Raw genomic sequence first — 13,783 nt, forward strand, 5'->3', positions numbered from 1 at the left:
GTGTTCGTCGTAGAGACCAACGTCTATGATGGGTATCTCCTCTGCTAAAAGCCGCAGCTTTGGGGGCCTCTCGTCATCAAGCTTGATGTATCTGGATGGCAAGCTTTCAATGCCCCTCTTTCTTTCTTTCTTTCTTTCTTTTTTTTACACCATCGAATCAGGGAATTTGTTGTGTCATTGTTTATAAAACAAACGAGCAACTACAAAGTGTAATCATTTTCATTGGATGTCTTGCATTACAATTCACGTGGAAGTGAATATTTTATGCATTACAATTCATGTGAAAGTGAATATTTATTCACCACTATTCTTGCCTCGGTGTTGCTCAAAGGTATGATTTTAGTTTTAAAGGAAGCTAAGTCAAACGTTTGAAGTTGTTTTTATGGAGTAAAATTGAGTTTTTTTTTGTGTGCATGGGTTAAAGGAGACATAAGGAGTTAATTTTGTGAAAATGTTTTGGGATGAAGAATGTTAAAAAAACAAAAAAAATTGTTATAAAAAGTGTCAGGTATTTTTTTTGGTGGAAGTATTTCTATAAGGTAAACTAAAATAAAAAAGGTGTATTTGATTAAAAAAGGGTGAAGAGTAGTAAAGGGGAAGTGTAGTGGAGCTAAACTATTTGGGTATTGTAGATGTGGTAAAATTAATGTGTATGATCTGGCAATATAGTGTAAATTAGAGTTGTGGAAGTGTGGTGAAAAAGTGCAAATGGTTGATTGGTGAGTTGCCCATGAATTTGTAGTTGATTGGGGAAAAGAAAATGTAAAAGTGAAAATGAGCATGCATATCAGTCATGGGTCACCAAAGGAGAATTAATCAGTTCCAAAGAGAACTGAAGTGATTGAGGCCAATGAATCAAAGGGAAGAAGTTGTAGAAAAAATTGGAATGTTTCGAGCAGAAGAACCTATACATGAGGATCAAAATATAGAATTGGGCCAAATCAATGAAGAATTTGAAGAAATTGATGCAATATTGAAACGATTAATGCCAGTTTTGCAATCTTTCTCAGGTAAAAATTTTGAAGTCTGGGCAATTAAAATGGAGGGTTTGCTTGATTCATTAGATTTATGGGAATTTGTTCAAGAAATTTCTATAAATTCTCAAGGTACGAGTACAGGTGGAGTAGCATTGTTTCTTATTATATCAGCACTGGACGATAATACCTTGTCTATTATTTTGCATGAATATGGTGAAATAGATAATGCAAAAATATTTTGGGATATTCTTGAAATGAAGTACAATATGAAATGGGGTGAGAAAGGTTACAAAGATGAAGACAGAGCTTTAGTAGCAAATCTACAGAAAAATTCTGAGATTGCTAAGAGAAAAGTTTTGGAGGACTTAGTAGTAGTAGATGAGTTGAAGAAAGTGAATAGCCTCTTTGAAGTAGAGGTGGTGAATTCAACAACGATGGTTGCTAATGTTAAAGAGGAAATTACAAAATTTGATGATGGATGTTTGTTTTATGAAAATGAATTGCAGGTTATATTTGAAAAGTATTGATTGATAAACTATTGTTTGTTGTTGATAAAGTGGAAGAATATGAAGAGGAAATTGTAGCTGCAATTAAAGGGACAAGAAAATCTGAAGATGCCAAAACTGATTATGATGCCGAGATAAATTTTATTGAAGAATGGGTTGAGAAACCTTTTGAACAAATTGATGCAGGTCTCAAAGCAGCAGAGGGAATAGTGAAGGTTCTTGAAAATGAGCACAATGGTAAATCAATGACTGATTTGTATGATATGGAACTGGAACCAGTGGAGGACACATTTGAAGAAGTTCCTAGTATTTTAATATGAGCTCGGAGGAAATAAAACATTATTATGGATTGATGAGGCAACAACCAAGTCAACAGGAAACTAGTGATGATGAAAATGAACTTGTTGAGAAAGGAGTTGACATGGATTAGTATCATCCTAGTTAGAATAAGAAGCAATATCCATACTTCATGATCTGGAGTAAGAAGAAGACTAAATAGGTTGAAAGTGTCAGAGTTTGGAGAAGCAAGTCCAAGAAGAAATTTCATCAATATGTTGATGCAAAGAAAGTTAAAATGAAGTCATATTTGTAAGCCTAGTTGAGACTCAGACCAACAGGCATTGTTATGCATTGTTGAAATACCATTTCTCCATTAAGAGGGGATGTTAGAATTATGTAGAAATGGAAATGTCTAGTAATGTGATAGGTTTGTTGAGTTGTCTTCTTAGATGTATGTGAGTTACGAAATGTTCTAGAAGTCATTGATTTCTAGCATAAGTGAGTTGTATATGAGTCATAGACTCTACCTTCCATGTTGTTATGCCCATAGAGTCTTGTGATCCCATCGTTATATAATGGGACATATTACGATGTATGTGTGATGAGTTAGTATGTAGGCTTAGGCTTGAATTAAGAATATGTTCCATTGTGTCAACTCTGTATTTTCTAATACTATTAGGTAAAATTGTACATAAATAAGTATCTAATTAAACCTATAGACCTGTAGGATGAGAGTAGAGGAATTTTATTTCTGCGCACACATATATTGCATAGGCATGTTTTTACATTCAAATATTTCATAAAGGAAAAAATCTTTAGTCATCATTCTTCAGAAGATACACATAAATAAATCTATACTAAATTATCGTCTCCAAGGGTTTGATGAGGTTTCCATGGGATGTCGGTCATGTCCAATGCAATCACAACTTAGATATGCTATTCCTATTAGAGAATGGAATTTCAAGGCAGAATTAGGATGCATTGAACTATTTATAATGGCTATCTGGCTACCCAGGTTAAAAATTCATAAACTAGCTTCTCCCTTCGAACTATAGATTGAGAAAATTTAAGCGTGGTAGTCCTAGAGACTCTGAAGGTCCTAAGAAAAAAATACATTGTTCACCCTCAAGACTTCCATTCTCGAGAAGGCCACCAAGGGGCTCAGAACCTTTCCTTTATCTTTGTCATGGGAAACAAATAATGGAAAATGAATAGCGTAACCAAAACCTAAGTTAAAATTTAAAATTATAAATGTGGGGGAGACATTTTGTTAGTTAAAATATATTTGTTATTATTGAAATAAAGTACCAAGGAAAAATTGTTTAATGTCCATGATAATTGTGATAATTTAACTCATGCCCCTATTGGTCGAGATTTCCAAAAATTTACAGTTTTATTAAATTTCAATGGCACAAAAATTATAGAAGCCTTATTTTAAAATAGACACACCAATTTACTAAAAAATATTTTATTAATATAGATGTATTGATCCAGGTGGATGTTGGTGGGCACCCACCTATCCCACATGGACCCCACAACTATCTCTTTCAGTTTTTCAGTTTCCGTATGTGTAGCACAATTTACTATTTTTAATAGTTTTTTGGGTCGTGAACTTCCGAAGAGGCCCTAAATGACATTTTTTGGGAAATTTGGGAGCAACATGGGACCATGGACCAATGTTTCTCTTCCAAAATTTGTAGTTCTTGGATATATCTTTCTAACGAGATATTGTGCACGTCAAACAGAGATCGTATGCCAAAGTTACGTCCCCGAGAAGTTGATGTACCAATTTACCCAAATGGGGCCCACAATTTGGCATTTCATCTTCTAGGGTTAGGTTTTTGGATGTTTAGGGTTTTCCATTTTTTCTCAACAATAAATAGGCCTTCAAGCCTTATTGTAACATAGTTCAGAGGCATGTAGCCACCACATCTCTGCTCAAAGATAAGCTACCATCACTCTAGCTTGTTTCTTTCCATTTCTCTTTGTAAGCATGTTTCAGATTTTACAGTAATGAAATGAAGTATTATTTCCATTGCATCTCTGTATTTATGGTTATCTTTATATTTTTTTTCCTTCTTATTTAAATCTGAATCAATGGTATCATAGTAATCTGCCTTTTCTCTGTTTTTCTTTGCAAGTCCCCAACAAGGTCGGGATATAAGGAATTAGGGCTTGAACTAGTCGAACCTTTGCAAGACCAGCATCGCAAATCTCGATGGCTACTCATGGTGGATGAAAAGAAGGATGAGGGGGTAGGAGATCCTATCAAAATTTTGCTCGAAGAAGCCCTTGAGCAAAAAAGGAATGCGATGATGGACAACTTTTCCCAGATCCTTCAGCGGCTACCTAGAGGTGACGCATCGGCTTCCAATGGCTACTTTACAAATGCCACACCCTTTAAGGTACAAGTTAATTTTGAAATCCCCATATTCGAGGGTGAGATAGATGCAGATGTCATAGATAAATGGTTAAATCTGCTAGAAGGGTATTTTTCTGTTCATGATTTTTCTAGTCGGGAAAAGATTATTTTTGCTCTTCTCAAAGCAGCCCCCCATGTCAACGACTGGTGGGAAACCTACTGCGAGCAGAAGGATGAAAGTACAAACTCACTATTTTCAGCTGCACCCACTTGGAATTCATTCCAGGATGCCATCAAGGAGCAGTACTACATTGTCAAAAGCTATGAGGACAAATACATAAAGTGGACCATGCTGTGGTAGGGAAGGAACCAAGATGTGCCAGAGTTCACCAACATTTTTCATACCCTTCACACACAGTTGGGTATGAAGGATTTTGAGCTACATTTGGTACTCAAATACCGTGGCTGCCTATGCAGATACATCTAGGAAGAGATGGAGTTCCTGAACATCTCCTCGCTTGGCATGGCATACCAATACGCTGTCAAAATCGAGCAAAAGTTTAAACAAAAGAAGCGAGACTTTGGATCTGCAAATCCATAGACCAAAGGACAAAGCCAAGGCAGGGTGACCCAAGGCAACCCGTCTAAGCTGTAAGAAAAGAACAACACCACAAAGTCGAAGAAGGACACAGGAAAGTGGTGTGAGTTCCATGAGATCCCCACTCACAACATAAGTAAGTGTCAGACCAAGCAGTCACTGGTGGCCGAGTTGAAGGCTTCAGAATCAGATACATGTTCTGACCCTGAGTCAGAACCCGACAAGGGGCATGGAAAAGGGAAGCAGATCATTGATGCGGAGCCCAACACCACTGTTGCCACTACCAAGATCGAGAAGAATGAGCCCGAAGATCCAGAGGAGGGGGAGCGTCTTTTCCACTCACAAATGTGGGTGAAGGGTTTGTCGCTGCAATTCATTGTCGATAGTGGTAGCCAAAAGATTCTCATTTCAGCAAAGGTGGTGAAGCAGCTAGGCCTACCAACTACACCACACCTGCAGCCATATAGTATCAAGTTGCTTCAGCTAGGACGCGATTTTCGAGTTCGCCAGCAGTGTTGCCTTCCCTACAGCATCAAACCCTTCAAAAATAAGGTATTGTGTGATGTTACACCTTTGGATGTTTGTGATGTATTATTAGGCTAGCCATACTTGTGGAGGCGACATGTTGTGTATGAGTCAAGGCCTCACGCTGTTATTGTTTCTTTGGGTAATTCATTATATAGGATACTGGAGGTAGCCCCACCTACTGCCAATTCTTTGATCATTGCTAAGAAAGGTAACAAGATCATCTCACGGACTAGGAAATTTATTTTCTGTCTGGTTCGCTCCCAAAGTAAGGTGAAGATGGTCACCACATCCATGACCCCTGCGAAGGGTTCCTCCGCACAGCAGTAGCAGCAAAGAGATATGGTCATGATAGAACACGGGAACAACTTCTCCTCACCCACGGAGGTACCATGCAAGTTTCAGGTGGGCAACAAAGTCTGGTCACCTTTGCAGAAAGAACACCTTACCAGAACCCATTAGAAGCTCAGACCACTCCGACATGATCCTAACACCATTACCAAGGTTGTGGGAAACAATGCTTTGGAGCACAACATTCCCTCATTCCTTTGCCTACACCAAGTGTTCAATGTGTACCGCCCTCGACCATGCTTCCCACCATTACTGGACACATCCGAGATTGCAGAACAGCTCACTAGGGACCAAGTTTAGCAGATGGAGGAACTCAACGCAATGGGGACCATTGCTTCCTAAGGCGGGAGGAATGATCCAAGTGGATGTTGGTGGCCACCCACCTATCCCATTGGGACCCCCACAACTGTCTCTTTTAGTTTTTTAATTTTTGTAATTTTAGCACAATTTACTATTTTTAGCAGTTTTTTGGGTCTTGAACTTCCGGAGCTATTTTGAAGCCCTAAACGATGTTTTTTGGGAAATCTAGGAGAAAAATTGGACAATGACCCGATGTTGCTCTTCCCAAATTTGTACTTCTCAGATAGATATTTCTAACGAGATATTGTGCGTGTCAAATGGAGGTCGTATGCCAAAGTTACGACCCGAGGAATTTGATGTACCAATTTACCCAAACGGGGCCCTAAATTGTGTTTCATCTTCTAGGGTTAGGTTTTTGGATAATTAGGGTTTTCCATTGTTTCTTAACAATAAATAGGCCTTCAAGCCTCATTGTAACATAGTTCAGAGGCATGTGGCCACAAAATATCTTCTTAGAGATAAGCTACCATCGCCCTAGCTTGTTTATTTCCATTTTTGTTTGTAAGCATATTTCAGTATTTTATAGTAATTAAATGAAGTATTATTTCCACTGAATCTTTGTCTTTATGGTTATCTCTGTAATTTGTTGCGTTCCTATTTAAATCCAGATCATCTATGCATTATATTTTTCTTATAGGAACTCCATAATTCATTATAGGAAAGCTACCATGTTGTTGAAGATAATGGAGAAATGTATTTTAGGAGAAACTCGGTTCATTAGTTATGTGTATGCCTTAGATTAGGATTTAATCTCTTCTTCTTAGCTAGCTATTCTAACTTCTCTATATATGTGTAGGTTATATATTCATGATTTGTAATGATGAGAATGTATAGTGTTTTGCGAGAGGCAGTCTCCAGGGGAAGCCCTCACTTAAGAGTTGCTCAGTTTATTGAATAATATCTTTGTCTTCCATTACTAACATGGTATCACATCTTCAGGGTTCAGTGAGGGAAAGCGAGAATGCTTCAATGACTGAGAGTGCATCGTGGTTGTAGTGTGGCCTTAGTGGTGGCGGCGAAGAACATTTCTGTTGCTTGATCAACGCGCATTTTGGCTCAAGAAGCACATTCTTCTCTATTGACAAGCATCGTTCCTTGAGCAAAAAAAGCATTGTTTGACCTCCACTTAACACGATTTCTTGTAGCGTGAGCCATCAACACCGTTTTGCATCGGAAAAAAATATTTCTTCATTTGACCGAATTTCTACAATTTGACCGAATATTTGGCTGCATGGGGGTCAAATTCTGGCTGTGTAGGGGTCAGATCTGTTGGATGGTGCTGCCATAACCTTGGACTTGCAGTGACTGAGTTAAAAGTCGTGTGTGTAGTCGTGTGGTGAATCCGTCTGCTTGATCCATCTGCGTGTTGTGAGGCTACTAGGAGGCCATGTGGTGGAGCAATGAAGGTAGAGACCATGAGGCTACAAGAAAATCAATCGCGTTCTCCTTGTGGATCGTGGTCGATCTGCGTGGAGGTGCAGCAGTTAAAGGAGTTTGTCATGGTGGGAGGAACTAACAAGCTCAAATTTTCTCACAGCAAGCAGAGGGCGAAGAGAAGTATTCAACGATTTTGTCACAGAAGAAAAAACATGAATTTATGTTTGGTCGTCAGGTATAGAGGGAGTACCGTGACGATCTGTGTAATCTCAAAATTATTGAAACTGAAGCAAAAGCTCTGTTGAATGCAGTTCGGCTAGAACTTGCTCTTAGTTCTCAAGGCTATGGTTTTCTTCATATTCGTGATAAATTATGAACTTCCAACTTCTGATGTAGTGAGGCAAAGAGCCAAAAACCCAATCATACATCTGCTGAGCTGAGTTGAGCGACGGCTAAAGAAGATCGTTTAGGAAGATCGTGCAATTTGTGTCGGTGGTTCCTTTGTGCGTGAGGCCGAGAGCAAGGTATTGTTGGTATGTCATCATTTTTTTTGTCGATCTATTTTTGAACCAAGGAAGGCTGAAAGAGAATGGTAGACTATACTGAATTTGCCTTGTTGTTCGAATGAATTTCGAAGGCAGTGTTTTTACTTTTATTTTTGTAGTTATAATAATTATTTTTTAAAAATTGTTTGTCACATGTGATAAAGTTCTTATACATGAAAAAAAGGGAGTCATTGTTTAAAGAAATGAGGGTTTCTTAAAAAAAACAAAGAGGGATCTTGGTTTTTTGTATCAAATTAAAGGAATTGTTATTTAATTAATAAAGCAACTATTTTTTTTAGATTGCTCCTTGGATCTGGAGATAGATCCATCTTTTAAAGTGTTGGAGGTCAAATTTTATATTTCTTGAGGGATACCTATCAAGATGAATAACCAGATGGAAGAGGCATATATGAATGAGAGCAGTAAGCTCGATAATCAAATTACTCAAACTTGAAATTTAAGTTGCTGAGCCCATTGGAGGGGAAAAATGCGTGGGCAGTTGCAACCAGTGATGAGTTGAGGCTGACCGTAGCTATAGGCGTAACACCAACAACAATCCAAGACTAGGAAAAGTGGGAGAAAAAAGCAAAAGCATTGTTAAAATTGTTAGTGAATAACTGTATTATCCCTCACATTCGTGAATGAAAATCAACAAACGACATCTAGAAAACCCTCAAGGACTTGTACAAGATCAAAGACACAAATCACTTATTGATTTTGAAGAGCAAGATTCTCACCATTAAAATGGAGGAGAATGAATGAGTGGGCGACATAGGAGAGAGTGTCAAACACTGATCTAGTCACAAGTACCATGAATGGTATGACTAATGACTATCAGATGTTTATCACAATTTCAATTGCGAGAGAGAAAACCCCTAATTTCAAATAATTGACAGGCATCATGATGCAAGAGGAAGAGAGGCAGATGACCCTAAAACCCTAGAGTTCAGATCTTGCTCTAATGGCAAAGAAGAAGCCCATCAGAGGGAAGGAAAATTCAAGATAGAAAGGCAGAAGTACACCACATAGAAAACCACCTCAATATATGTCCTCAAATAGAAGTGATTTAGGACCCAAATGTTTTTATTGTGGTAGAGTTTGTAACATAGCTGAAAACTATCAAAAGAAGTTTGATAAAGGTTGCCATAGACATAAGATGCATGTAGGACACTTTGCTGATGAAAATCAAAATTAGAATCTTAGATTGTTTGTATCTGATTCTGAATTCTCTATTGAGGATGATGAAGCAGAAACCTGGTTTGAGGAATCAAGAGCTTCCACTCACATGACTAGTAAGAGAGATTGGTTTGAGAATTTTAAAGAAACCTGCATTTGTGCAAATATCTACCTTGGTGATGATAGAGGGTACCAGATCAAATGGTATGGTAATGTTCATGTCACTTTGCCTAATGGAAATATTAGACATATTCAAAATGTAATGTATGTACTTTGAATAAAAAATAAACTATTCTATGTTTCCATGATAACAGGTTAGAAGCTTAAGGTAGTTTTCTTTAAGACTTATTATGTTATTAAAGATCTGTTGGATCGCACGAAGCCAATTGCATTAGGTATTCAAGTGGGAGGATTGTATAAGTTGAATGTAAGAAGCACACCACACCAAGCTTTGACCTCATTAGTTATGAGTGCAGAAGACTTATGGCATCAAAGATTCGGTCATCTCAATTTAAATGAGCTTCCACTACTTCAGAAATCAGGTATGGTCAATGGTATTCTTGTTTTAAAGAATGTTCATGTTGATTGTGAAGCATGTTCTCTTGGGAAGATGCATAGAGATGAGTTTCCTGCAAATTTAGATAGAAAGAAGAGAGATATACTAGAAATTGTGCACACTGATTTGTGTGGGCCGATGCAGAAAAGGTAATTAGGATGTGCCTAATATTTCTTATTGTTTGTTTATGATTGCATGAGATTTACTTGGGTATGTTTCCTCAGAAAGAAGAATCATACTTCTGAATATTTTAAAGAGTTCAGAAGCATGATTGAAAAACAGACAGGAAAATTCATCAAAATTCTTCGCTCGGATCAAGGGGGAGAATACAAGAAGGGTGGTTTCATTAAATATTGAAAGTACCATGGGATAGTTCATCAGTTCACAATTCCCCACACTCCTCAACAAAACAGGGTTGCAGAGATGAAGAACATAACCCTTGTGGAGTGTGCTCGAAGCATGTTAAAAGGTAAGAATCTATCTTATGGATTTTGAGAAGAAGGAATAAATACTACAATATATTTGAATAATAGGAGTCCAACAAAAAACCTTGAATTTAAAACACAATTCTAAGCTTTATTAGGCTTTAAGACTGCAATTAATCATTTAAGATTTTTTGGCTCCAAAGGTTTTTCTCATGTTCCAAAACAGGATAGGAAGAAACTAAATTCAAAGGCCATTAAATGCATTTTTGTTCGGTACTGCACAGAGTTTAAAGCTTATAAATTGTTTTATCCCTCTACTCATAAAGTGTTTGCAAGTAGAGATGTGGTATTCCATGAGTAGGTTGATGATGGAAACCATGAAAGAAGCAATGAAGATTGGCACATACCTTTTCTGGTGGAAGATGGAAGCGACGATAGCGGCAACCATGAGAAGGAGCAACATCATCATCAACAACAACAATAATAGAAAAAGGAAGATGTGGGTGGCACAAATGTAGGTAGCAGGCCAAGTCCACCAAGGAATGATCAAAACAGATTTGAAGCTAGTCCACCTCTTAGGAGATCAGGTAGGAAAATTCAGTTGCCAATAAGATATAGGGATCATGCTCTTATAACTAGTATGTTAAATGTTGTCGAACCCTATAATTATAAAGAAGCAAGTCAATATAGTGAATGGAGGGAAGCCATGGAAGAGGAATATGAGTCAATTCTTAAAAACAAAACCTGGGATCTAGTTGAACGACCTAAAGGAAAACAACCCATAAGTTGTAAATGGTTATACAAGCCTAAATTTAAAGCAGATGAGAGTATAGACAAATATAAAGTTAGGCTGGTTGCAAAGGGGTACTTGCAGAAAGAAGGCATACACTATGAAGAAACCTTCACCCCTGTAGCCTTATTAAACACAATCAAAATATCTTCAGCTACGAAATGTGAAATTTGCATTCTTAAATGGGGAATTAAAAGAAGAAGTGTACTTAATGCAACCAGAAGGGTTTGTTAAACAGGGGGAGGAACATTTAGTCTGTAGATTGAAGAAAGCATTGTATGGACTAAAATAGGCTCTGTGGTCGTGGTATGATAAAATCTAGTAACTTTTCCTACAACATAGTTATAAAAGAAGCAAGAATGACCCTAATCTATATATTGTGTTTGATGAAAAGGGGAAAATTGTTTTGATTTCTTTATATGTAGAGGATCTTATCATTACAAGAAATGCTAATGGACTCATTAAAGAAATCAAAGAGCCAATGCCACAACTTTTTGAGATGAAAGACATCAGAGAGTTACACTATTGTTTGGGTCTTGAAGTCTCGAGGGATTATGGTGAGACTTTTATGTCTCAAGGAAAGTATGTGAGGAGTCTGTTGAAAAAGTTTAGAATGGATCAGTGCAAAGCAACATCAGTGCCTTTATAGAAGAATACCAAACCTCATATTAATGATGGTTCAAAGGAGGTTGATGCAACACTGTATAGACAGTTGGTTGGGAGTCTAATTTACTTGACTACAACTAGGCCGAATTTGGCTTTTGCAATTAGTGTATTGAGCGAATTCATGTCAACACCTCTTGAGAATCATTGGGCTGTAGCAAAAGGCGTCTTAAGGTATCTTCAAGGAAACTTAGACTTTGGTATTAAATATAATGATTCGTTTGATGTTAGATTGAAAGGTGTTTCAGACTCAGACTGGGTCGGAAATCTAGATGACCGACGATCCATAACAAGCTATGCATTCAACATTCAGTCTGGGGTCATTGCATGGAGTAGAAAGAAGCAGGACATTGTATCCATGTCTTCAGCAGAAGCAGAGTATCAAGCAATGTGTGCAGCAACATGTGAGGTAGATTGGTTGAGGAGATTTCTTCAGGATGCCGAAGAAGAAGAAAAATATGCAATTATTATCAGACATGATAACCAGAGCTCAATAAAACTTGCAAATACTCGAGTGTTTCATAAAAGCACAAAGCATATTGATACACATTTTGACTTTGTTAAGGAGAAGGTTCAGTCAAAGGAAATCCATATTGAATATTATAATACTTGTGACAATGCTACAAATATTTTTACAAAGCCTCTTGGAAGAATTCAGTTTTATTTATTTAGGGAGTTGTTAGGGGTTCTTGTGAACCCTTTCTCCATTAAGGGGGAATGTTGGAGATAATGGAGAAATGTATTTTAGGAGAGAGTCGGTTCCTTGGTTATGTGTATGCCTCACATTAGAATTTAGTTCATACTTCTTGGGTAGTTTTTCTAACTTATTTATATGTGTGTAAACTATATATTCATGATTTGTAATGGTAAGCATGTAGAGCATTCTGCCAGAGACTATCTCCAGGTGAAGCCCTCACCTGAGAGCTGCTCAGTTTATTGAATAATATCTTTGTCTTCCATTTTTAACACATAGAATTAGATAATGTTACTCTAAATAATTTGTATATATATACTATAATTTTTTAAAGAAAATATTGTTAATTTTCGGATAATTAAATTTTAATGCAAATAATAGAAAATAATAATTTTGAAAAATACAATTCCATCTTTATAGAAAAAGAAATCCTTGTGATCACCCGGGAAAAACACAAGAAGGCAGATTGATTCGGAATCGTGATACCAGACTCCGAAGATGGCCCCGACTGTTCGCGTTTCCTGCTTCTTGGGCTCTCTAGAGGATTTGTTGGCGTATGCCATAGCCAACGTCGATCGTTCGCCTCTGCAACCCCCTATTCAAACGAACCCAGATCTGATCAAACCCCCTGTCTGCCAAGATCTGACAAATACAGGTTACACCCAGAAGACGAAGATAGCCGACAATCCTCGGATCAGTACAAGCGGTTTGAACGGCCATTCGTCAGGCTGCCACCAGACCATAGTTGATAACGAGAACAAGCTTGGCGGGGGAGCGGTCTTCAGCGATAATGGAGCCCTCAAGATGGAAAAACGCAGACTCTATTTAAGGTATGGAGGAAAAACCCTTTTCATTGAATGTCAGAATGTTGATCTGTTTATTTATGGTGTAGATCTGGCTACCCACCTACCATGGAGCTCTGTTTGGGAGTCTTTCCCATCGCTCCGCGGCACCCAGTTCAGATCGAGCCCCAGGCAATCAGATCTAGACCTTTTTATGGTAAATCGACCCTCTTTTATCCCGATCCGGGGGAATATGCATAGATCGAGACTTGGGCTTTTCGAACTAGATCCCCGCATGGCCGATCGGACCTATCTCATGACGGATCTGGTCGCCCACCCACTGATTTGGGGCATGCAAAAGCCACATAACAAAATTTCCGCACCAGATCCATTGAACACAAGAGTTGGAACCCCGACAAGAGGATTCCAAGTATTTATAAAACTACCTGAAGGAAAATCGAAATTCATCTAGGTTAAAGAATCTGATACTGTTAAGCAAGTGCAGCAACGATCATGAAACAATTAGGATACCCCATCAGATCACAAAATCTGATATATGAGGACAGAGCTCTACAAGATGCAAAATATCTCTGGGAATACCAGATTGAACCCCTATCAACAATCATACTCAATCTGAGAATGAGAGGGGGAGCACCCGTCATTGGCAGGAATAATAACAGAGCTGAAGGGAGTGGTACAGGTGCCGGGAAAAAACCAAGTAACATTTCCTTCAAAGACATCCTACAAGGGAAAAACAAAGAAGGAACAACACCAAATCAAACAGGTATGGATGCCAGGCCATATATTGTGGAACAGC

This window comes from Pinus tabuliformis, chromosome 2_1 (assembly GCF_031772625.1).
Source record: "Pinus tabuliformis cultivar Carrire ecotype Pingquan chromosome 2_1, CPIR1, whole genome shotgun sequence".
NCBI classification, from domain to species: domain Eukaryota; kingdom Viridiplantae; phylum Streptophyta; class Pinopsida; order Pinales; family Pinaceae; genus Pinus; species Pinus tabuliformis.